The sequence below is a fragment of the Ictidomys tridecemlineatus genome, chromosome 2, assembly GCF_052094955.1.
Source record: "Ictidomys tridecemlineatus isolate mIctTri1 chromosome 2, mIctTri1.hap1, whole genome shotgun sequence".
Lineage (NCBI taxonomy): Eukaryota > Metazoa > Chordata > Mammalia > Rodentia > Sciuridae > Ictidomys > Ictidomys tridecemlineatus.
This window is the reverse complement of record NC_135478.1, coordinates 154,362,146-154,385,600: the sequence shown is the minus strand read 5'-3', so window position 1 is coordinate 154,385,600 and position 23,455 is coordinate 154,362,146. Positions and strand designations below refer to the sequence as shown.

The following is a 23,455-nucleotide window of genomic DNA, read 5'->3' as shown; positions in this document are numbered from 1 at the left end:
TAGGAGGCCTAGCAGCTAAAGGGAGGAAGAATGGACATAAAATTAAAATAATTCTCAAATAAAAAACTTTTTGAGAGAAAGAAGACTGCTGGAACACTGCCTTCATCCATAAGAAAACTTAAGGAGGTCCAATCATAGGCTATACCAACATGTGTTATGATAGTCCAACATGTGTTCAGTAAGTGAATATAAGGGAAGAACAAATAATGTTAATATCTGACAGTTTCAAGTAGAAAAAAATAATCTTTAGTGCACAAATGAAAATCATAGAGAACCAGAAGACTTTGTGGACAGAGGCAAGAGTTCAAAACACCAACTAAAAATTACACAAAGATAAGCAGATATATAAAGTGAGTAGAAAAAGAAGGAAATTTCTCCAAGTTTCTCTATAAGTTGTCACAGTATTCCACCAGAATCAATGAAAACAAACATTAACATATATCTTCATTATATTTGCTCTGATTTGCACACACTGTTCTCTTTTCCTAAAATTCCTCTTTTCCTTCCTTATCTTCCTACTCTCTTTTGTTCTATCAAAATTATCCCCACCTTTCAAGTGATGGAATAGATATCCAAGCTTCCTTTTCTGACCATGTCCTTCATCATCCTAAGCCTCATATAACAGTTTGTCTCAGATGCTTTCATTGGACCAAGTCCATGTAACTATCATAGCTTTATCCTTCTGTAAGATCACCTCCTTACTATTATTTTTCATAGGTGATGACCTCCAAGGTAGCTACTGAGGTATGATGTCCTTGAGAGCTATTCATGGAACATATTCATTCAACAACGTGACATGATGGTCATTTAAGAGTGTTTATTAAGTGATACAAATGAGTGCTAACACATGTCAAAACAACTAAAGAAATTGTGAATGAATTTTAAAGAAAAAGTTGAACAGAATTAGTCATGTTAATTTAATAGCTCCTCTTCCCATAGATGCCCGTGATTGTGTTTCTTATATTGCACATAAATTATATAATTTTTATCTCCTAAAAAGCCTTCTGATAGTCTTACACATAGAATTCACAAGTTATAAAGAAAACAAGAAAAACACAGGCATTAGTAGTCTCACTTGACACATTCACAGCTAGAGAGTGGTGGAAGAGCATCTACAACTAAGAAAACAGGATTACAAAGTGAGGTTCCAATAACCAGCAAAATTATATTGTCCTTTTTAGAAGAAAGATATTCACAAACATATATGAATTTAGATAATTAATTCAGAGATAAAACATTTGATGAAAATGTCAGAAACAAATGCGTTTCATCAGAATCATCTGATATGGAAAACCAAAGAAAAGGAACCTAAGATATGTTGTGAGTTATGCAATATATGCAGGTACATCTAAATGTACAATGATTAGTCATCTGAGAAATCCAAACATAACATACACAGACAAGTGTACTATAGATTTGCCTTAAACAAAATTCTACTGCAAAATGGAACTGTATGTACTAACTAAATCAGCCTCATTTCTTAGCTAAATAATATGTATAATAGTGAATATAGTGTTGGAAGAATTAAATATGGTACTTGATATATGGATGGTGCCCCCCAAAAGATATTACTAACAGAAGTAATTAATGATAATAAGTATTAATTGTAGTATTCTATTTTATTATTACTTTTTTCAAGAATATCTCCATTAACATCTCAATTCAGTATTTACACATCATGCTTTCTCTATTTTGGCAGTTAGTAACCTAAAATATATTATTTTTCATACTTATAATTATTTTTGTAATGCATAAATTATGGAACAATTAATACAGTGTCAAATATAAAAAAACTAAAAAGATTTATTTAGTACTGAAAAAATAAAAAATTAACAAAGATTAATCCCTGATATCAAGTGTAGAGAGGTACATCAATTTCCTTTTCTTTAAAAACTCTCAATTTAATAAAAAATTCAGTGAAAGGAGCAAAGAAAAGAGCCAGTGAACAATGAATAACAACCCCTGCTGGGAATGCATCCTGGCCAGATGGTATTATCAGCAGAAGGCCTTGAAGAGACTTGTTGCCAAGCCTGGACAACAGGTCAGTCCCTTGTGAACAGCCATATGTACAAAAACTCCTGTCATGCAGTCTTGTACTGGAATGCCAGGATCAATTTGTAAGTTGTGTTAATACCTTAAACACATTCCTATACTAGAGCTCATGGTAAATCTCCACTTTTAAGCTTATCATCCTCCTATCTCTGTTCAAATATCATCTTGCTTTCCACCAATTTGGTCTGTATTTCTCTTTTCACTAGTGGCTTTTCTGGGGCTTTATTAAAATTATGGATACATTCCCATCATGAACTTGAAGGGATAAATATTATTTTGTAGAAAGCTTTGCTCATTTGCAATTAGAATAACTGCTTATTGGCAATAGCTAAAATATTATTTTAAATTTTTAAAGAGATGCAATCTCTAGTTTTTACTAGTGGGTTCTTAATTACCACTTCCACCCCCATTCTTTTGCCCAAACCTAGAATGAGCATAGAGAGTCAATATTTTCAGAAATAAGAGTAGATGGGCAGAATGCATATGTCATCCAAATGATTTTACATCCATTTGACTTTACAGTTAATGTTCTTCTTCACTATAATCAACATAGAAATTTAGACAGGCAACTAGTGTAACGTTGACACCTTTAAGTCAATCTCAAAACAGATTTTTTTAGAGTCATGACTATCACGCATTTGAAATTGCATATGCTTTTATTCTACATTGATCAGTAATCAACACTTAGTTACTTAAGTGTGAGGTGTTCTAAAAAATTGTGGAAGTACAAGAAGCCAAAACAGATCATGTGCTCTTGCTCAGAGGCATCTCAATAGTTAAAAAGAGATGTACGTATGACTTAAAAAAAAATTAAGGCTCATCTTAGGTATTTGATACATACATTTCTACTTCTACCAGGGACACTCTTTTATTCCGGAGCCTGTCTCTTCCCATCTGACTCCTTCCCTTCCATATTCTAACTTAAACCTGCATTTATTTCAGGAGGGCTTTCCTGATCCCAACAGAATACTTAGGAATCTGATAAACCATTCAGCAACATCTTGCACTTTTCCTTTTATTCCCCCGTATAAAGTAATTTGTTGCTTTTTCTTGACCTTCTCCACTAGACTGTAAGTAAGCCATGTGGGGACAGGGATTTTGTCTGTTTGATTCATCATATAGCTTCTGCATTAAGAAAAGAATCAACATATACAAATTGCATAACTGAATAAGAATATTCTAAATCTTTGAAGTCTTGTAAACAAATTTTAAAAAGCAAATGCCACTGGCATTTCAAAAATTTCAAAAAATACCTTGGAAAACTAAATTCTTTAGTCCAGTATCATATAGTTTTCTACCTTCCACTTGTCCAAAATAATTTATGATCACCAATGACCCCAAATCCAAAGATAATTTCTCATCCAGTGGCAATAAACTATTTCATGTATTTCTGTGACTTGAATTATCAATTATAGGAAATAAAGGATATTGGGTGGTCAGAAAATAAAATTCAGTAAGATTGTGCCTGGGCTTTTTATTAGTAACAAAAACTAATATGGAAAATGCAATGTCAGTTTATGATAAAAACTGTAGTTGAAAGAATTTTTACATTAAGGAAAAGTAAAAGTTTCCATTCATCTCTTGCCTATGATTCATTTCTAGAGTCATTTTCAACCTTATTGACATATTACATTCTGCATATAGCTAACAGCCCTGATTCGCTCTGTGTGCAGAGCATCAATAAGTTGGCATTACAAGATAAGAATGAAACAGTTTTATTCAAAGGTGAAGGGTGATAGGTGAGATAATTTTAGTTTTATTACTTTCAAATGGCTTAATTATGGAAGCAAGAAAGTATTAAAAATCAAAGGATTATAAAAAAACCCCATTTCTGCAGCTTTTTTTTTTTAAATACAAAGAAATATTCTCTGGTTCCTGAATCTTACATGGCCTCAGTGTGTTTGAACTTTCAAATACAGATGAATGTATCCTCTCTGTGGTATAATAGTCTAATGACAATTTGTATTATTTTCATTTACCAGAAAAATAAGGTAGAGCTTATTTGCTGAAAGGATAGCAGTGGTTATTACACAACAATCTAGGACCATAACACTTTCATGCAACTCCATATCTTTATGTCATGTACTGGCGAGGACTCAAGTGCCTTTTAAAAAGTGTTTTCTTTTATTCTGTAAGGTATTTACATTTCCTACTGTTTTTTTACTTGATACTTATCTGTGCATTGCTGTTGTATATTATTAGAGATAACCAAGAAATGATTGTTCTCTAATATAAGTATAGTTGCTCAAAATGACTAAACTTGAGAATATCACAAGACTTAACAAAAGCAAACAAAATAACAATTTCTCATAAAAATGAGATTTTTAAAAATAAGGATCTCCAACTAATAAACATTGACCCTCAAATTTATTTCCCTTATTGTTTAGTTTTAACATCTAATTTGGTGGAGCCAAGTAAAATGATTCTAGAGTCTACTAATGCATTACATTAACCCCCTTCCATGGTATTTCTTTCCTAAGCCAATATAGGGAGAGATACAAGAAACAACTGAAATTTTAAATTTCAGTTGTTTAGCTTTGTTTTTCCACTAGTTTCAACAGTTAATGAAGGGTCTTAATTAGACAAAAAATGAGATGCTGACACAGCAGTCTACTATCAGTTCATGTGTGTGTTTGAAATCTCTTTCACTAAACCCAGACTTTTTATTAAAACAGTATTGGGCTAGGTTAGAGTGCTTGTCTAGCACAGGTGAGGCACTGGGTTCAATCCTCAGTATCATATAAAAACAAATAAGTACAATAAAGTTTAAATTCTTAAAAAAACAGCATTAATCTAATTCTCTCCTTTTATTAATAAGTAAATACCTTGGAAAAGTTAATTCTTTAGTCCAGTATCATATAGTTTTGTACCTTCCACTTGTCTAAAATAACTTATGATCACTAATGACTCCAAATCCAAAGATAATTTCTCATCCTTCATATATGTATGTGACTTGAATTGTCAATTAAGACCAATAAGTCTGAAATTCTCTATCTTCATACCAAGTATTTCTCCTGAGGTTCTGATTCATATGTCCATAGGCCTCTTGAGCATCTCCACTGAATCTCTATAGATAAAGTTTCAGTCCCACAAATCTAAAGCTAAGTACATTTTACAGTTTAATTCCTTTAAGATTTAGATGATAAAAGTTCATAATTTCTATGAAGCAAAGTGAATTAAATAAGATGCACTATATTATACCTAGCATAGATAAGTCCGAGAGCAATATTAAATACATTATTTGATATCCATACTGTTATTCTTAGTTGCTTGATTCCATTCAACTTAAGCCTCATTTCTTGAACATCCCATTTTCTCAGCACAAACTCTCCATTCTCCTTACTCTCAATTCTTCAGCTTAAACAGTATCTTACCAAGTGAAGTTCTTAAGTCAGATTTAAGACAATATGAGATAATCAGACTTAAAACAGCAACTCTGATAAAGCAGTAATTTTCAAACTACTAATGGTTTCATGGATTATCCTGAGAAAAATGCTTTTATAAAATGAATCTATGACACAAAACTCATAAAACATGCAATATCTATACAAACTTTTCAAACTCTCTGAATAATTAGCTCCATCACATTCTATTTAAAAGTTGGCAATTTTTAAGTCCCTAGGTAGCTTAATCTTTATATTTTTAATCTGTTCTTGCATTTTTCAAATTTTGCTTACTATTTGGATAAAATGTTATTTTAAAAAATATTTTTAGTTGAGAATGGACACAATGTCTTTATTTTCTTTATTTTTTATTTTTATGCCATGTTGAGGATCAAACCCAGTGTCTCACACATGCAGAGGCAAGCCCTCTACCACTGAGTTATAAAAGCACACTACCATTGAGTTATGACCCCAGCCCCAAATGTTAATTTTTTTACATGTTACAAAACTACATCAAGTAAGATCATAAAGTAACTCAAACTCATTTTTAGGATGCTCAACAACAACTCAATAAGTCTAGATATACATTCCCAGAAAACATGAGAAATGACTGAGAAAATTGGACATAAGAAAAAAGTCATTAATTTCCAAAGGTGTAGTGACAAGAATCTTTGTTTATAAAAAACCAGAAATAAGAAAAATTGTGTTCTATATATGTAATAAGAAATGTAATGCATTCTGCAGTCATATATAAATAAAAAAGTCTGCTCTAACTGTGACATTCACATATTATCTCTGTCTCTTAAACATACAAATTCTATTCTTAATAAGATCTTTAAAGTACTCCTTTTTACAAAGAAAGATATTAGTAGATTAACATATTTCTTATCTCTTTATTTTGTTATTTGATTCACAATTTTATGATATCTCTTCTCAGATAATCCTCAACTTTACAAGATCATTAGGAGTTACTGCCTTTCTCAAAAGTCCCTTAGTAATTGCTTGTGACTGGGTCACAGCTCTTTATTCCATAGGATTCATTAATGTTTGAGTGACTGGGTAGGGGTCTTTAGCAACTTAAAATACAGATGCCATGAAACAGGTTTTCAAGAATATAGAATTATGGTTCAATGCTATCTTCAGAGAATCAGAAAGCCCTCAGAGACTGCTTAGCAATTTAAAACAATGGACACCCCATAGCTCTGTTTAGGACTGTCATAGCCTTTTGAAAAAATTCCATTATTCCCTCTGAAGTGCTTTTTACAAAGCCCCCAAATTCCTAATTCCAAATAAGCTCATCTCACTAGTAGATATATAATTCCCCTCTAACAGTGTTGTCTTTTCTGCAGATTCCATGAGTATACACTGATCTTTGGCTCTGTTACAAGCAAAACAAAATCCTTTATTCCTTGAGCTCAAATACTCCAATGTAAAAGTATTCTTTTAGAACAGTATGTTCACATCACGTACTTGTCTAGTCATAAATATATAGCTTCTTAGTTTTCTAAGTCATTGGCAAAATGTGCTGCTCTATAGCCATAATAAATTGTAAAATAATGCAAGAGGGACAAAACATTTATGAGAACATTCTTTTGAAAGAAAAAAAAATGAGTGTGATGGTTCATGCATTCTCTTAAGTAAATCATTAGAGGCTGGTTCATTTTCCTTCTTCCCTTTATAAAATTAGGAATGGAGATAACATTGAAATTCTGGCCAAATCAGCTGTTGCTGAAATTTATAGAACAGTTTTGAAGTTACCAATTTAAACTTCACAGTGGGCTAAGAATCCAGCTGTGATGGCTTAGTAAGAGAGTGTAATTGAAATTTAGATTTGTGATAGCATCCATCACCTTCCAAGAAAAGGTCCACACTGAGGAGGTAAGGGGAGGCAATAAATGAATTAAAAAACAAGGCACAAAACCAAGCCTCAAGAGAGAAGAAATTCTCTGCTAATGATGATGGTGATTTTTTTGTTGTTTTTGCATTGAAAAGAATCTCTTCATTGACATAAAAGGAAGATAATTATTGCTTTAATTCTAGAAATAACTGATTTACTCTTCAATTTGTGGGCTTGGGGCAGCCAGCAGAGTACCATAAACCCCCCATCCCAGAGGTGGGCAGGGAGTGAGCTAAGTGGCTAATTAGAGTAAATGTGAAAAGACACCATGCCAAATACATATTTTCAGTGGTGGCTATTTTTAACTGTGTGCAATATATTTTGACCTATTTCCCCTTGCTCAACTATCTTAAATATTCACATTTTTAAGGATGACACATCTGAATACTATGCAAATATTTTCCTCATATCTAAGTTCAATAAAAGAAGGCAAGTTTCAGACCCTGAAATGAATGCTGTCTTTTAGAAACCCAGGCACAGTTTGTCCAGTTCATTTTCTCTGCTTCACTAGTGGTGGCCCTTCAATTTCTTCAATTTCTTAACTAGTTCTACTTCCTATGTGCAGAGTTCTAGGTGATACGTTCCAAATCCCATTCATGGAAACAGAGACCTTTCAAGACAAGCCATCTTCTCTTCTTTCTTCATAATATCACAAATGAGTTCTAGGAATGCCCCATATTTTGGTTTCTGCAATCACCACAAGCCTAAGGGAATCTTTGTTCTGAGTGCAAGCATTTTCTCTCTCTCTCTCTCTCTCTCTCTCTCTCTCTCTCATACACACACACACACACACACACACACAAACACACACACACACACACACACACACACACACACCCCAATTCACAGTGTCTAATGAAAATGCTTTAAAGTTTAGGGATAAGCAATTTACTACTTTCCTCAATTTACTGGGAAATTATTGTGCCTTGCTGGAAATGACTGTGCCAGCATAACCCCATGCTGGAGTGCGCCCCCTACTGTGTCTATTGAGCATTTCCCTTTTTTATATTCTATGGCTAGAAAAGAATAGTAGTGTTTCTCCATGTTTAGGGGGTGTGGGAGTTAATAGGCCAAGACAGAGAGAGATGTGCAGTCACATGAAATCCAGCACCGGGCATGCAACTTACCAGTTCTTTTAGGGGTCTATACAAGCACTCCAAAATATTTTTTTTCTCCAAGGCAATGTGCAAGCCTTACTTGAAATTGGTACTTTTTAAATATATATATTTATAGATGGACACAATACCTTTATTTTGTTTGTATTTTTATGTGGTGCCAGAGATGGAACCCAGTGCCTCACATATGCTAGGCAATCACTCTACCACTGAGCCACAACCCTGGCCCTGGTACTTGGTTTTGAGTTGAATTTTGCAAGACCAGTTTGATGCTGTTAAGGCAATAAGAGACACATCAAATTCCCACTCTCCAAAGAACCATCACATTGTCACTGTGTGAGAAAATATGGGTGTAAGCTCATATTCACTTTAAAATGTATAGTGTTGGGATAATATGTTTGAAAATTACCAGCCTTTATCTGTCTATTACTTGCTTTCATGAAATAAGTCAATGACTACAGTCATTCTATTAGTGGGAAAAATTCTTATTTTTTTTCAAAGCACTTTAAAATGGTTATCTAACTTTGCAAACCTTTGAATCAATTAGTGCAGAAATCAGCATTTGTAGTTGAAGAAAAGTAAATTGAGGCCCAATGAATATATTTAACTGACACAGAACAATAAAGTAATAGTCAAGCTGAAACTAGAACTGAAGATAGGAAAAGCTTGATAATTTTATTTTTAGATGGTTATATAATACGTCTTTGATATTGCAAGCAGATCTGGTAGAGATAAGTGCTATGAAAATCAATCCTGGAGATAAATCCAACAATCTAAGAATTGGCTATATATTGAGGCAAAAATGTTTAGTCTGAGGTAGAGGTATTAGCAGCAAGTCCAAAACTTGGACTTGAAAATGCCAAGGTCAATCAATTACAGATGTTTTCAAGTCCAAGGGAATTGCACAGCAGTAAGAGAAGTGGAAGATTTAAAAGTATGCTCCAGGCAAATACAGGAGGAAGGTGGACTGTGACACACTATGCTCACTTCTGCTTTATTGGCTTTCAACTTGGGATGATTTTAACACACAAGTTGCATTTAGCAATTTTTTGGTCATCAGACATCAGACATCAGAACTTGATGGGTATGTGGCTGCTTCTGGCAATTATTATTTGAAAGATAGGGATGCAGCTAGACATACCACAATACACAAGACAGCCCCCAATAAGAAAGAATTATCTGGCCAAAATAGGAAATAGTACTGAGTTTGAAAAACACAGTCTACTTAGAGTAATCATCCAGTAAATGTTATGACAGCTTAATTCAATGGAAGGAAACTTGTAGCTTTAACGTTCATTCCACCATTCTAGAACACCCTTTGATTCATTTCCCCAGAAGGTATATCAGGTAGTAGTAGGTTGAATATAGCAGAGATCTTAAAAGAGAACCATGCATCATTTCTTTTCTCTATGCTGTACTCACCCAATAAGAAAAGAAGCCACATAGATAAGGGCTTCTTTCCTATTGTATGAGCTAAAGAATATTGTTCATTAAAATGTATTTACTTCTTATAAAGTGATAGAAGTGGAGTTATTTGCCAATTAATTATTAGTCTCTTTATTTGTAAGGATTGGGTATTTTAAATTATATTATGTCAAACTGCAGAAAACATGTACTATTGTAGATGTGATTTAAATAAATATTCATCTTTGTATTTCCTTCTAGGTTGCTCAATAAAAGCTTGCATATCCAGAGACTAAAATCAGAATTCTTATAGAGAAAGAAAGTAATATATAACTAAGTGGAAATCTACAAAAACCCAGAGCTTTGCTGACTGGCTTTATTAGAAGCAATTGTGTCTAGCATTTTCTTGTCTAACCCCCATTTACCACCTTCTGCCAGCAGCATCTTTTTCATGCTGGGGAATTAGCCTTCTGCTTTGAAAACATTAAAAAAGAAATGTTTTGTGTTTTATCTTTTTGTGTTGCTAGGAGGAACCGAGTACATATAAGTGTCACAAAAAATAACAATAAAATCATGAAATTTAGATTCACTTAATATTTACTATACAAACTACAGTCCAAAGTTGTTTAAAGTAAACAATCACTTTCCCCCTCTATATAGATTTGTGTTGTTCAATTTGGTGTCAGATGTGGCCATTTAAGTTTAAATTTTTACCACTTGTAATTGATACAGTCTTTGAAGTCTTAGCATGGGTAATTAAGCAAGAGAAAGAAATAAAGAGCCTCCAAATTGGAAAGGGAGGAATTGAATTATCTGTATTTCCAGAAGACATGATTGCATATCTAAGAAAACCTAAATTTTTCATCAAAAATGTTAGAAGTGAAAAACAAATTTAGTAAAGTTGCAGGATACAAAATTAATATGCCAAATAGTAATATTTTTACATATAAATAACGAATTGGCTGAAAAAGGAATCAAAACGGCAATCTTATTCACAATAACTATAAAATAGTTAAAATATTTACAAATAAATTTAATCATGAAGCTAAATATCTCTATACTAAAAATTAAAAACAAAACACTGAATGAAATCATACACACACACAAACACACAAATGTAAACAAATGGACAGATATTCCATGTTCCTGAATTAAAATAATTAATGTAATTAAAATAACTATATTACCCAAAACCATCATCCAAAAATACCAGTGAAATTCTTCACAGAAATAGAAAAAACCATCCTAAAATTCAGATAGAACTACAGAATATTCTGAACAATCAAAGCAATCCTGAGAAAAAGAAAAAGAATTAAAAAACAAAACAACAAAAAGCTGAGGCAATTATCAAATTATCTGACTTCAAAGCATACTACAAAGCTATAGAAACCAAACAGCATGGAATTAGAATAAAAACACATGAACCAACAGGATCCAGAAGTCAATCCATATTAATATACCAACTGATTTTTGACTAAGGCACCAAAAATATACATTGAAGAAAGGAAATTGTCTTTAATAACTAGTGCTGGGACAACTGAATATTCATATACAGAGGAATGAAACTAGATCCTTTCCCTCTGTTAGGGTCTATAAACAAGTCAAGATGGCACCTGGCATTTTGCCAGAGGGAGTGGTTTGTGAAGTAATGCCAGGGAGCCATTAAGTGTGGAGATTCCTTATTGGTTGACTGCTGTACCTAGTTTATGTTAATTAAGATAAGCTGTGTGGAATGTATATATACCTCTCCTGTCCTACAATAAACAGCTCCCACTCCTGCTGAATCAATGTATACAAGTTCCTCGTCACCCCCCGGTTATTTTGCTGCAGCCAGACTGTGGCATCCCTCATCATACATAAAAATCAATACAGGAGACATACATCTAGACATGGGTGGAGATAAAAGATTTTTTGACTAGAACCCAAAAGCATAGTCAAAAAAATAAAAATAGGCAAATGGAATTATATCAAACTAAAGACTTTGTTAGTCACTAGACAGAGACTTTTAAGGACAAGCTCCTGTGCTAATAGTGGGAAAACTTATTCCCCTTTAAGGGACTGTTAACATGGCTTCAAACGTATTTTTTGTTTGTTTGTTTGTTTTAGATAAGTCCTACCAGAGAAATTTATAAGACATTATCCAAAATTGATGAGTTACTCTGACTCACTATTTTTAGGTAACCCAGAATAAACTTTTTTCATTATAATACTGGATTCTCTGTCTAAAAGGAATGCCAATTTCCCATTTTTCAGCATGTGAAGCATGACTTGACTTACCATGCCCAGCAATGTGCCCACTTCTACATGTGATGATAGGTCTTTCCTTTATAAAATTGTGTGAGTTTTTCCAACAAAAGCCCCTTGCTTTTTGTCTTGAGAATTATTTCCAGTGCTCTCCTTACTTACTGTAAGTAATAAATGTTTCTTCACTCTTTTGTCTACATTTTGGCTTTGCACTCAAAAAATCAGTAGTATTCAGTTAGAGCTTCTCCCTACCAAAAAAAAAAAAATCAACAGAATTAAGATATAACATATGGAATGGGAGAATATATTCACAAACTATTCAATCAAGAAGAGATAAATATTCAGAATGCATAGGCAAATCAATAAACTTAACACTAAAACCCCCCCATAAATTCAATTAAAAAATGGGACAAAGATCTGAACAGACATTCTGAAAAAAAGATATAGAAATGGCTAAGAAGTACATAAAAATACTCAGTATCACTAGTCACCAGGAAAACACAAATCAAAACAACAATGAGATATCACCTCACCTTATTTGTATAGGCAAAGATATTTTTGATAACTATCCAAAAGTATAGGCAAGAAAAGTAAAATAGACAAATGAGATTATATCAAAGGAGCGTGGTTAGCCACTAGGCAGGCCTTTGTAGGGGCACATTATCAAACAGAATGGCTTTTATCAAAAAGGAAAAGTATAGACAAAGCATAGCAAAAAAACAAAAATAGCAAAATATGGCAAAGAAAAAGGAGCTTTTATACACTGTTGGGAAAAATCTGTTACTATAGTCATTATGAAAATCAGTATCAATATTCCTTTCAAAACTAAAAATAGAGCTTCCATATGATCTATCAATACCACTACTGGATACATATCCAGGGGAAACACAATCAGCATATCAAAGAGACAACTGCATGTTTATTGCAGCACTATTCACAAACCAACATATGGAATAAACCGAGTTGTACATAGATGGATAAATGTATAAACAAAATGTGATATGTAAACATAATAGAATATTATTCAGCCATAGAAAGAATGAAATTATATCATTTGAAACAGCACAGGTGAAACAGGAGTTCATTATGTTAAGTAAAATAAACCATATACAGAAAGAAAAATACCATATGATCTCACTCATTTGTGGAAACTAAAAAAGTTTATCTCATGGAAGAATGGAGTGAAATTGTGGGTAGTAGAGACGGGAAGAGCAAAGAGGGGATGATGGAAAGAAGTTAGGTAAGGGGCACTAAAATGCAGTTGGACAGGGAAATCAGGTTTTCCATAGCACAGTGGTATAATGATATTTTACAAGCATCTGTAATATATTTCAAAACAACAAAAAATAAAAACAGTATAAAAATTTCCACAACTTAAAAGTGATTATTATTTGAGAAGACAGAAGTACTTACATTACCCAGAGTTGGTAATTATACATTGTGTATATACATCAAATTATTGTATTCTAGTCTATAAAGATGTACAAATGTCTCATTGAAAAAGAAAAAATAAAAGATTTTGAAAGGGAAATCAATTAGAAATTCAATTCCTTAGTTACACTAACCACATTTCAAGTGCTAAAATAGTGGCTAGTGGCCACCAAATGGGCATATATACAATATTCCCTTGTCACAGAGAATTTCATTGTACAATACTCTTCTAGTACAGTGGTTTCATAGTGTATGAGGACACTGATGAGGGTCAGAGAAGACATTCCTGAGTACGCAAAGTGCCTCTTTGTGGTCACTTGCGGCTCTGCTCAGTTCTATTGCTGTAAAAACTCAGTATATTTTCATTTAATCCATCAAAGAATTACTTGTTCAATATCTGCTATAGGTTAAGCATAATAGGTCCTGTGGTCAGAAATGAACAAAAATGTCCTTGCCTTAATAGAGGTTAAATGTGAATGTAGAAGAAGATCAGTAATACATACACAAATAAGATAAACTCATACATGCATATATACATACATATACACATAAAATAAACAGCCATAAAATGACCACTGTTGGGTGCTATTTCAAATAGAGTTCTCAAGAAAAACCCTTCTGAAAGATGATATCTGAGTAGAGCATAAAAACAGGGAGGAGCAACTCATGCTACTAAGGCATTCCAGGCATGGGAAAAAACACGGTGGAGTTTGAATGTTAAAATGACACCGTTTAAATTTTCCTCTGGCTGCCTTGTGGGTAATAGACATACTACAAGTTTGCAAAAACAGAAGTGTGAACAGTTAAAAGAATAGCCATAAATGGGGTAGGATATAGTGATGACAGAGTGTTTTCAAAGACAGGGATGACAAATGGTTCAATTAAAATAATAGATTGAATTTGAATAACAGAATTTGGTAATTAATTGAATGTAGGATATAAAGTAAAGGGAGAGGTCAAGAGTGACTCTATAGTTTTGCTTGAACAACTGGGTAGATGTCAGTGTGACATTTGCTGAGACTACAAAAGCAGAGAGAACAACTAGTTTGGGGTGAGTGTGTAAGTCAAGTGATGTCTGTGGGGCATATTTAATGTGAGATACTCATTAAGTATCCAGAAGGAAATTTCCAATAAGTAATTGAACATATAAGCTTGAAGATCAGAAAAGTGCTTAGAACTAATGATATAATTTTGGCTGTTAGCAACATATATATTCAAAGCTTTGCAGCTTGGTGAATAACATAAAGGGGAAAAAGGATACATTGGAAAGAGATAAACAAGGAACAAATCCTGGGATGTTCCAACTGAAGGAAATTGAAAAGAAAAGAAAAGCAAGTAGAGGAGACTAAGAAGTAACCATTAATATAAGGGAAAATTGGAATTATGTAGTGTCCCAGAGAACGAGTGAAATTTTTATATTAAAAAACATCCAATTATGTCAATTTCATAAACTGAGTAAAATGAGAAGTAAAAAATTTCCCCAACATTTGACAGTGTGAGGGTTATTAATGAAATATTTCATTGGAGGATCGGAGAGTAAATCCTGCTTGGGATGGCTTCAAAAGTAACCACAGAGGTTAGAATATGCAGGCAGTTAAGTATAGATACCTCTTACGAGGATCTTTTAGAGACTAAGATTTGTGACAATAACTAAAATTTATGTGGACTTTCTCTTTTTAAGAAAGGAGATAGATATGAAAAATGGTATAATTATGATTATTCATATAAGTCATGAAAGGAGATACATATATATCCTAGTTGTATGATGCAGAAGAGAAGAAAAAGTAGATTATAATTCTGAGAAAAAAAGATGAAGAAGACTAATATCTTTCAGACTATAAGAAACCAGAAGGACTTCATCTAAGAGCAAGTTGACATACTAAAGTGGATAAACTTATTTCAAAACATAATACTAAGGGGTCATAAGAGAAAGATAAGATTAGTCTCCTTACCCCTCAAAGACACTATATTTAAACTGAGAGTTAATGTGATGTTTTTACCTTCTTTTACGACTTGACTTTTGTTACCATTTCTATTGAGGGAATTATCTTACTACAGAAATGCCTTAACATAGTGCTAGAAGGAGACTGATAAAAAAAAAAAAAACAGTTTGCTGGTGTGAATTTGCTATGTTGAGCTCTGCTTGAGACAACATGGTTCATCACCAGAACTCTGTAGACACACTGCTTCTTAATATTACCAAGGGGCTATCAGAATAAGTACTCTTCATAGAGACTACAGGATCTGTCATACCCTGAAGTCTTATAGCATGGATATTAGTGGATCAGGAGTGGCCAAAGATCTTAAAATATGAACTCATTACTTGATTGGTTTCAGAAAAAAATAACACTTAAGAGATATTAATTACTATTTTAAAAAATTTGCCTTGATGTTAACACAACATTGGCTTAGCTCATAGCTTCTGCACCAAATGTCACCCGTAATGACCAGCAATTTTCAGCTATATATACAAGTCAGCATTAGTTTGAAGAAAAAGGTCCCAGGAAAACTTAGCATATCTATTTATGGCTTTTATTTTTATTGACTTATATGAATGATCATAGTTGCACTATTTTTCAGTTTGATTTTCAAAATAATCTTCTCTTAGTAAAATCACTTCTTTAAAGAAGAAATTCATTATTATCTTCCTTATTTTCCTTACTAGAATGAAAATTACTTTACATAGTTCTTCAATTTAAGTATTAGATATGAATATCATACATGTTTATTGTTAATAAACACACAGCAAATCATTTAGTAACTTAGTGCTTAATAAGTATTTGTTAGTTTAAAGAGAATATGAATGATGCTTCCAAAATTAATCCTACACAAAGAGACATGCTAACTTGTGTACATTAAGCCAAATTTTCTGATCTGAACTATTTTCTAATTATGCCAACTTTTGCATATTATGTTGATTTCTTTCTCAGAAAATTCATCTGAATTAAATTAGAAGTGCATATTACAGTTTGGAAACTTACTTAAGGTCACACAAGTAATGTGTGGCAGTGATGAAATGTGTACTTGGATAGCCTGTCAGTATGTAGGGTTAGGAGAGCAGTGTAGCTATTATGAATACTGTTTTATAAAAGAAGCCAGTACTCTAGTATGTGACAACCTAAAAGGAAGCAAATAGGAGCATCTTATAAAGGGCTGTGAGAGGGCATCTAGAAAAAAGAAGTTGTTGATTTTTCCACTACAAATAATGCACTTTGACTCCAGCAATCCCCTGAAACCATTCTATCAGAATATATCCATGATTGCTTAATTTCCAATCTGATAGACATATTTCCATTCTTACTGAATTTGACCTTAAAGTAGCACTCAATATCAAGTACCAGAATCAGCGGCCACCATCTTGGAAAGCTGAAGTATCCACTGCCACTCTCCGACAGATTGCAACAACAAAACAGGTGTGTGGCACTCAGCCCATCCCCCATACATCGGGAATTCGTATAAAATCTCTCCTAGGCTTTCGGGGGGGGGGGAGGGAGTATCAGAGTGAGCCTGCATAAAGACTAGGGGAAAACTAGAGACACCTGACCTTCAACCCTCCTCCCCAGCTGTAGCCAAAACAAAACCTGTCTAGCTAGCGCTGGGGGAGGGGCAAGCAGGAAAAATCAAAGAATAGAGTGCCTGGGATCCCAATTGCCAACTGTGGGACCCCGGAGATCCAGGCAGACTGATTCGCGCCGCCTGCCCCGTGGCTACAGAAGGCATGGCGCCGCAGGGAAGCAATTAATTAGCAAGCAGGGAGAGACATGGCTGCGATTAGGTGGAATTCTGCCAGCCAAGCCCGCACTGACCTCCCGGGCTGAGTACGGGATTTTAGACCAGGAAGGAAGCGGTACAGTCCCATCCCCCACAGCGGACACTCCACCAAGGCAATCAGTGGCCACCATCGTGGAAAGCTGAAGTATCCACCGCCACTCTCCGACAGATTGCAACAACAAAACAGGTGTGTGGCACTCAGCCCATCCCCCATACATTGGGAATTCACATAAAATCTCTCCTAGGCTTTCCGGGGGAGGGAGTATCAGAGTGAGCCTGCATAAAGGAAGGAAGCGGTACAGTTCTATCCCCCACAACAGAAACAAAACAATAGAGTGCCGGGGTTCCCAATAGTCACCCTCCATACCCAACAAATGGCAGGCCCAGAGTACAGTTTGAACTGCCGAGAACCATCACTCAGGGGAAATCTGGTCTAGCAGGAGAAACCAAGACTAGCAGGAGAAACCAGGAGACTAGAGGCAAGGCCCTCGCGACTGGGTGCCTGGAAACCACAGGCCCGCCAGTGACAGTTCACCCACTGCCCGCATAACTGGGCGGTAGGAGAACATCCGCCCGCAGGCGACCAATCACCCTCCCGCGGCCTGTGATACTGGGCGGCTGGAGACCGCCCGCCTGCCGCGACAGGGAGCTGAAACCAAACAGAGACAGTCCAGTCACACCCCCTCATTAGGATACCCTGGCAAGGAACTGGGGCCCGTCATAGCAAAGTAGTGTCGTCACTGGAGCTCAGACGTTGGAATTCCTTCACAGCGGAATCCATGTTAGCAGGCATAGTTTAACAACACAAAGGAGAGACATCAGAGTAATACAGAACCAAAACAAATCTATAGAAGAGAGCAGAAACACGACAATCAAATAGAGCTAGAAAGTAACGGGGACAACATGAGAAAACAAGGGAAAAAAGGAGTACAAACAATGCAAGACAACTTAATTCTACAGGAGGACATAGAAACATCAGAAGCAGGGATAGGGAAAGAACTCAAGGCATACCTAACTCGAATGGAAAGGAATATTAGAGAAGACATGAGACAGCAAGTCCAAGCAATAAAAGTATATTTTGAAAATGAATTAAACAAACAAATTCAAATGGCAAAGAAGAGCTCTACCAGGAGATAGAGATCTTAAAAAAAATCAAACAATAATCCTAGAATTGCAGGAAACAATAAACCAAATTAAAAACTCAAACGAGAATATTACAAATAGACTTGATCAAGTAGAAGTCAGAACATCAGATAATGAAGACAAGGTCTATCAACTTGAAAAGAGTATAGTCAACACAGAAAAGATGCTTAAATCCCATGAGCAATCTATTCAAGAGATATGGGATGTCATAAAAAACCAAATTTGAGAGTCATCGGGATAGAAGAAGGCACAGAGATTCAAACCAAAGTAATGGACAGCATATTAAATGAAATAATTGTAGAAAACTTCCCAGAGATGAAAGATGGAATGAATTGCCAAATCCTGGAAGCCTACAGGACCTCAAACATTCAAAACCATAATAGACCAACTCCAAGACACATAACTATGAAGATAGCCAACATACAGGACAAGGAGAGAATATTAAAAGCTACAAGAGAAAAGAGGCAGATTACATTCAGGGGTAAACCAATTAGGTTAACGACTGATTTCTCATCACAGACTTTGAAAGCGAGAAGATCCTGGAACAATGTATTTCAAATGCTGAAAAATAATGGATTCCAACCAAGAATACTGTATCCAGCAAAATTGAGCTTCAGATTTGACAACGAAATTAAAATCTTTCACGATAAACAAAAGCTAAAAGAATTCACAGCAAGAAAACCAGCACTGCAAAGCATTCTGAGCAAAATACTACAAGAAGAGGAATTGAAAAATAGTGCCCAAAACTAACAGCAAGAGGTATCTCAGTAAAGGAAGAGGAAAATAACCAAAAAGTAAAACTGGCCAAACTAAAATAAATAAATAAAGAAGCATGACTGGAAGTACAAATCATATCTCAATTGTAACCTTAAATGTTAATGGCCTAAACTCACCAATCAAGAGACATAGGCTAGTAACCTGGATCAAAAAAACAAATCCAAAAATATGCTGCCTTCAGGAGACTCATATGATAGGAAAAGACATACACAGGCTGAAGGTAAAAGGTTGGGAAAAATCATACCACTCACATGGCCCTCGGAAGCAAGCAGGAGTGGGCATACTCATATCGAATAAGATCAACTTCAAACCTAAGTTAATCAAGAAGGATAAAGAAGGACACTATATACTGTTAAAAGGAACAATGCACCAACAAGACATAACAATTATCAATTTGTATGCACCAAACAACGGAGCCGCAACGTTCATAAAACAAACGCTCCTCAAGTTCAAGAGTCAAATAGACCATAACACAATAATTATGGGTGACTTCAACACACCATTAGACAGATCCTCTAGACAAAAACTGAATAAAGAAACTATAGAACTCAACAGCACAATCAATAACCTAGACTTAACCGACATATATAGAATATATCAACCATCATCAAGTGGATACACGTTCTTCTCAGCAGCACATGGATCCTACTCAAAGATAGACCATATATTATGCCATAAGGCAACTCTTAGTAAATATAAAGGCGTGGAGATAATACCATGCACCATATCTGACCATAATGGAATAAAATTGGAAATCAATGATAAAAAAAGGAAGAAAAAATCCTACACCACATGGAAAATCAACAATATGTTATTGAATGATCAATGGGTTACAGAAGACATAAAGGAAGAGATAAAAAAATTCTTAGAGTCAAATGATAGTACAGACACAACATACTGGAATCTATGGGACACAATGAAAGCAGTTTTAAGAGGGAAATTCATTTCCTGGAGTTCTTTCATCAAAAAAAGGAAAAACCAACAAATAAATGAACTCACACTACACCTCAAAAACCTAGAAAAGGAAGAGCAAAACAACAGAAAATGTAGTAGAAGACAAGAAATAATTAAAATTAGAGCAGAAATCAACGAAATTGAAACAAAAAAAACATTGAAAAAATTGATAAAACTAAAAGTTGGTTCTTTGAAAAAATAAATAAGATAGACAAGCCCTTAGCCATGCTAATGAAAAGAAGAAGAGAGAGAACTCAAATTACTAACATACGGGATGAAAAAGGCAATATCACAACAGACACTACAGAAATACAGAAGATAATTAGAAAGTATTTTGAAACCCTATATTCCAATAAAATAGAAGATAGTGAAGATATCGATAAATTTCTTAAGGCATATGATTTGCCCAGATTGAGACAGGAAGACACACACAATTTAAACAGACCAATAACAAAGGAAGAAATAGAAGAAGCCATCAAAAGGCTACCAACCAAGAAAAGCCCTGGACCGGATGGGTATACAGCGGAGTTCTACAAAACCTTCAAAGAAGAATTAATACCAATACTTTTCAAGCTATTTAAAGAAATAGAAAAAGAAGGAGCTCTTCCAAATTCATTCTATGAGGCCAACATCACTCTGATCCCAAAACCAGACAAAGACACTTCAAAGAAAGAAAACTACAGACCAATATCTCTAATGAACTTGGATGCAAAAATTCTCAATAAAATTCTGGCGAATCGAATACAAAAACATATCAGAAAACTTGTGCACCATGATCAAGTAGGATTCATCCCTGGGATGCAAGGCTGGTTCAATATACAGAAATCAATAAATGCTATTCACCACATCAATAGGCTTAAAGACAAGAACCATATGATCATCTCAATAGATGCAGAAAAAGCATTTGACAAAGTACAGCATCCCTTTATGTTCAAAACACTAGAAAAACTAGGGATAACAGGAACTTACCTCAACATTGTAAAAGCTATATATGCTAAACTTCAGGCTAGCATCATCCTAAACAGAGAAAAACTGAAGGCATTCCCTCTAAAATCTGGAACAAGACAGGGATGCCCTCTATCACCACTTCTATTCAATTTAGTTCTCTAAGTACTAGCCAGAGCAATTAGACAGACAAAAGAAATTAAAGGCATAAAAATAGGAAAAGAAGAAATTAAATTATCGCTATTTGCGGATGACATGATAATATACTTAACAGACCCAAAAGGGTCTACAAAGAAGCTGCTAGAGTTAATAAATAAATTCAGCAAAGTGGCAGGTTATAAAATCAACACGCATAAATCAAAGGCATTCCTGTATATCAGCAACAAAACCTCTGAAATGGAAATAAGGAAAACCACTCCATTCACAATATCCTCAAAGAAAATAAGATACTTGGGAATCAACCTAACAAAAGAGGCGAAAGATTTATACAATGAAAACTACACAACCCTAAAGAGAGAGATTGAAGAAGATCTCAGAAGATGGAAAAATGTACCCTGTTCATGGATAGGCAGAACTAACATCATCAAAATGGCGATATTACCCAAAGTTCTCTACAGGTTTAATGCGATGCCAATCAAAATCCCAAAGGCATTTCTTGTAGAAATAGATAAAGGAATCATGAAATTCATATGGAAAAACAAAAGACCCAGAATAGCAAAAGCAATTCTAAGCAGGAAGTGTGAATCTGGAGGTATAGCGATACCAGAGCTCAAACTGTACTACAGAGCAATAGTAACAAAAACAGCATGGTACTGCTACCAAAACAGATAGGTGGACCAATGGTACAGAATAGAGAACACAGAGACTAATCCACAAAGTTACAACTATCTTATATTTGATAAAGGGGCTAAAAACATGCAATGGAGGAAGGATAGCATCTTCAACAAATGGTGTTGAGAAAATTGGAAATCTATATGCAACAAAATGAAATTGAATCCCTTTCTCTCGCCAGCCACAAAAGTTAACTCAAAATGGATCAAGGAGCTAGATATCAAATCAGAGACACTGCGTCTGATAGAAGAAAAAGTTGGCTCCGATCTACATATTGTGGGGTTAGGCTCCAAATTCCTTAATAGGACGCCCATAGCCCAAGAGTTAATAACAAGAATAAACAAATGAGACCTACTTAAACTAAAAAGTTTTTTCTCAGCAAGAGAAACAGTAAAAGAGGTAAAGAGACAGCCTACATCCTGGGAACAAATTTTTACCCCTCACACCTCAGATAGAGCCCTAATATCCAGAATGTACAAAGAACTCGAAAAATTAAACAATAAGATAACAAATAATCCAATCAACAAATGGGCCAAGGACCTGAACAGACACTTCTCAGAGGAGGACATACAATCAATCCACAAGTACATGAGAAAATGTTCACCATCTCTAGCAATCAGAGAAATGCAAATCAAAACCACCCTAAGATACCATCTCACTCCAGTAAGATTGGCAGCCATTATGAAGTCAAACAACAACAAGTGCTGGCGAGGATGTGGGGAAAAGCGTACTCTTGTACATTGCTGGTGGGACTGCAAATTGGTGTGGCCAATTTGGAAAGCAGTATGGAGATTCCTGGGAAAGCTGGAATGGAACTACCATAGCCCTTCTCGGACTATTCCCTGAAGACCTTAAAAGAGTGTACTACAGGTATACTGCCACATCAATGTTCATAGCAGCACAATTCACAATAGCTAGACTGTGGAACCAACCTAGATGCCCTTCAATAGATGAGTGGATAAAAAAAATGTGACAGCTATACACAATGGAGTATTATGCAGCACTAAGAAATGACAAAATCATAGAATTTGCAGGAAAATGGATGGCATTAGAGCAGATTATGCTAAGTGAAGCTAGCCAAACCCTAAAAAACACATGCCAAATGTCTTCTTTGATATAAAGAGAGCCTCTAAGAACAGAACAGGAAGTAAGAGCATGAGGAAAAGACTAACAGTAAACTAAGACAAATGGGGGGAGAGAAAGGGAGAGAGAAGGGAAAGCATATGGAAATGATAGGAGACCTTCAATGATACACAAAATTATAAGAGGTTATGAGGGGCAAGGGGGAGGGGAAAAAAGGGAGAGAACTGAACAACAGCAGAGGAGGTAGAGAGGGAAGATGGGAGGGGAGGGGAGGAGAGGGGGGATAGTAGGGGATAGGAAAGGTAGCAGAATACAACAGTCACTAATATGCCATTATGTAAAAATGTGAGTATGTAACAGATGTGATTTTGCAATTTGTATTTGGGGTAAAAGTGGGAGTTCAAAACCCAATTGAGTCAAATGTA

At 34.8% G+C, this 23,455-nt stretch overlaps 1 long non-coding RNA gene across 1 annotated transcript in view; it reads right to left on the bottom strand.

Moving 5' to 3' along the window:
• LOC144375380 (uncharacterized) overlaps positions 1–23,455 on the bottom strand; it is a 60,315-nt gene that overhangs the window by 11,944 nt on the left and 24,916 nt on the right. The window contains exon 2 of the long non-coding RNA XR_013435115.1: positions 12,129–12,343. This is a non-coding gene — a long non-coding RNA (uncharacterized LOC144375380). The remainder of the gene's footprint in view (positions 1–12,128; positions 12,344–23,455) is intronic.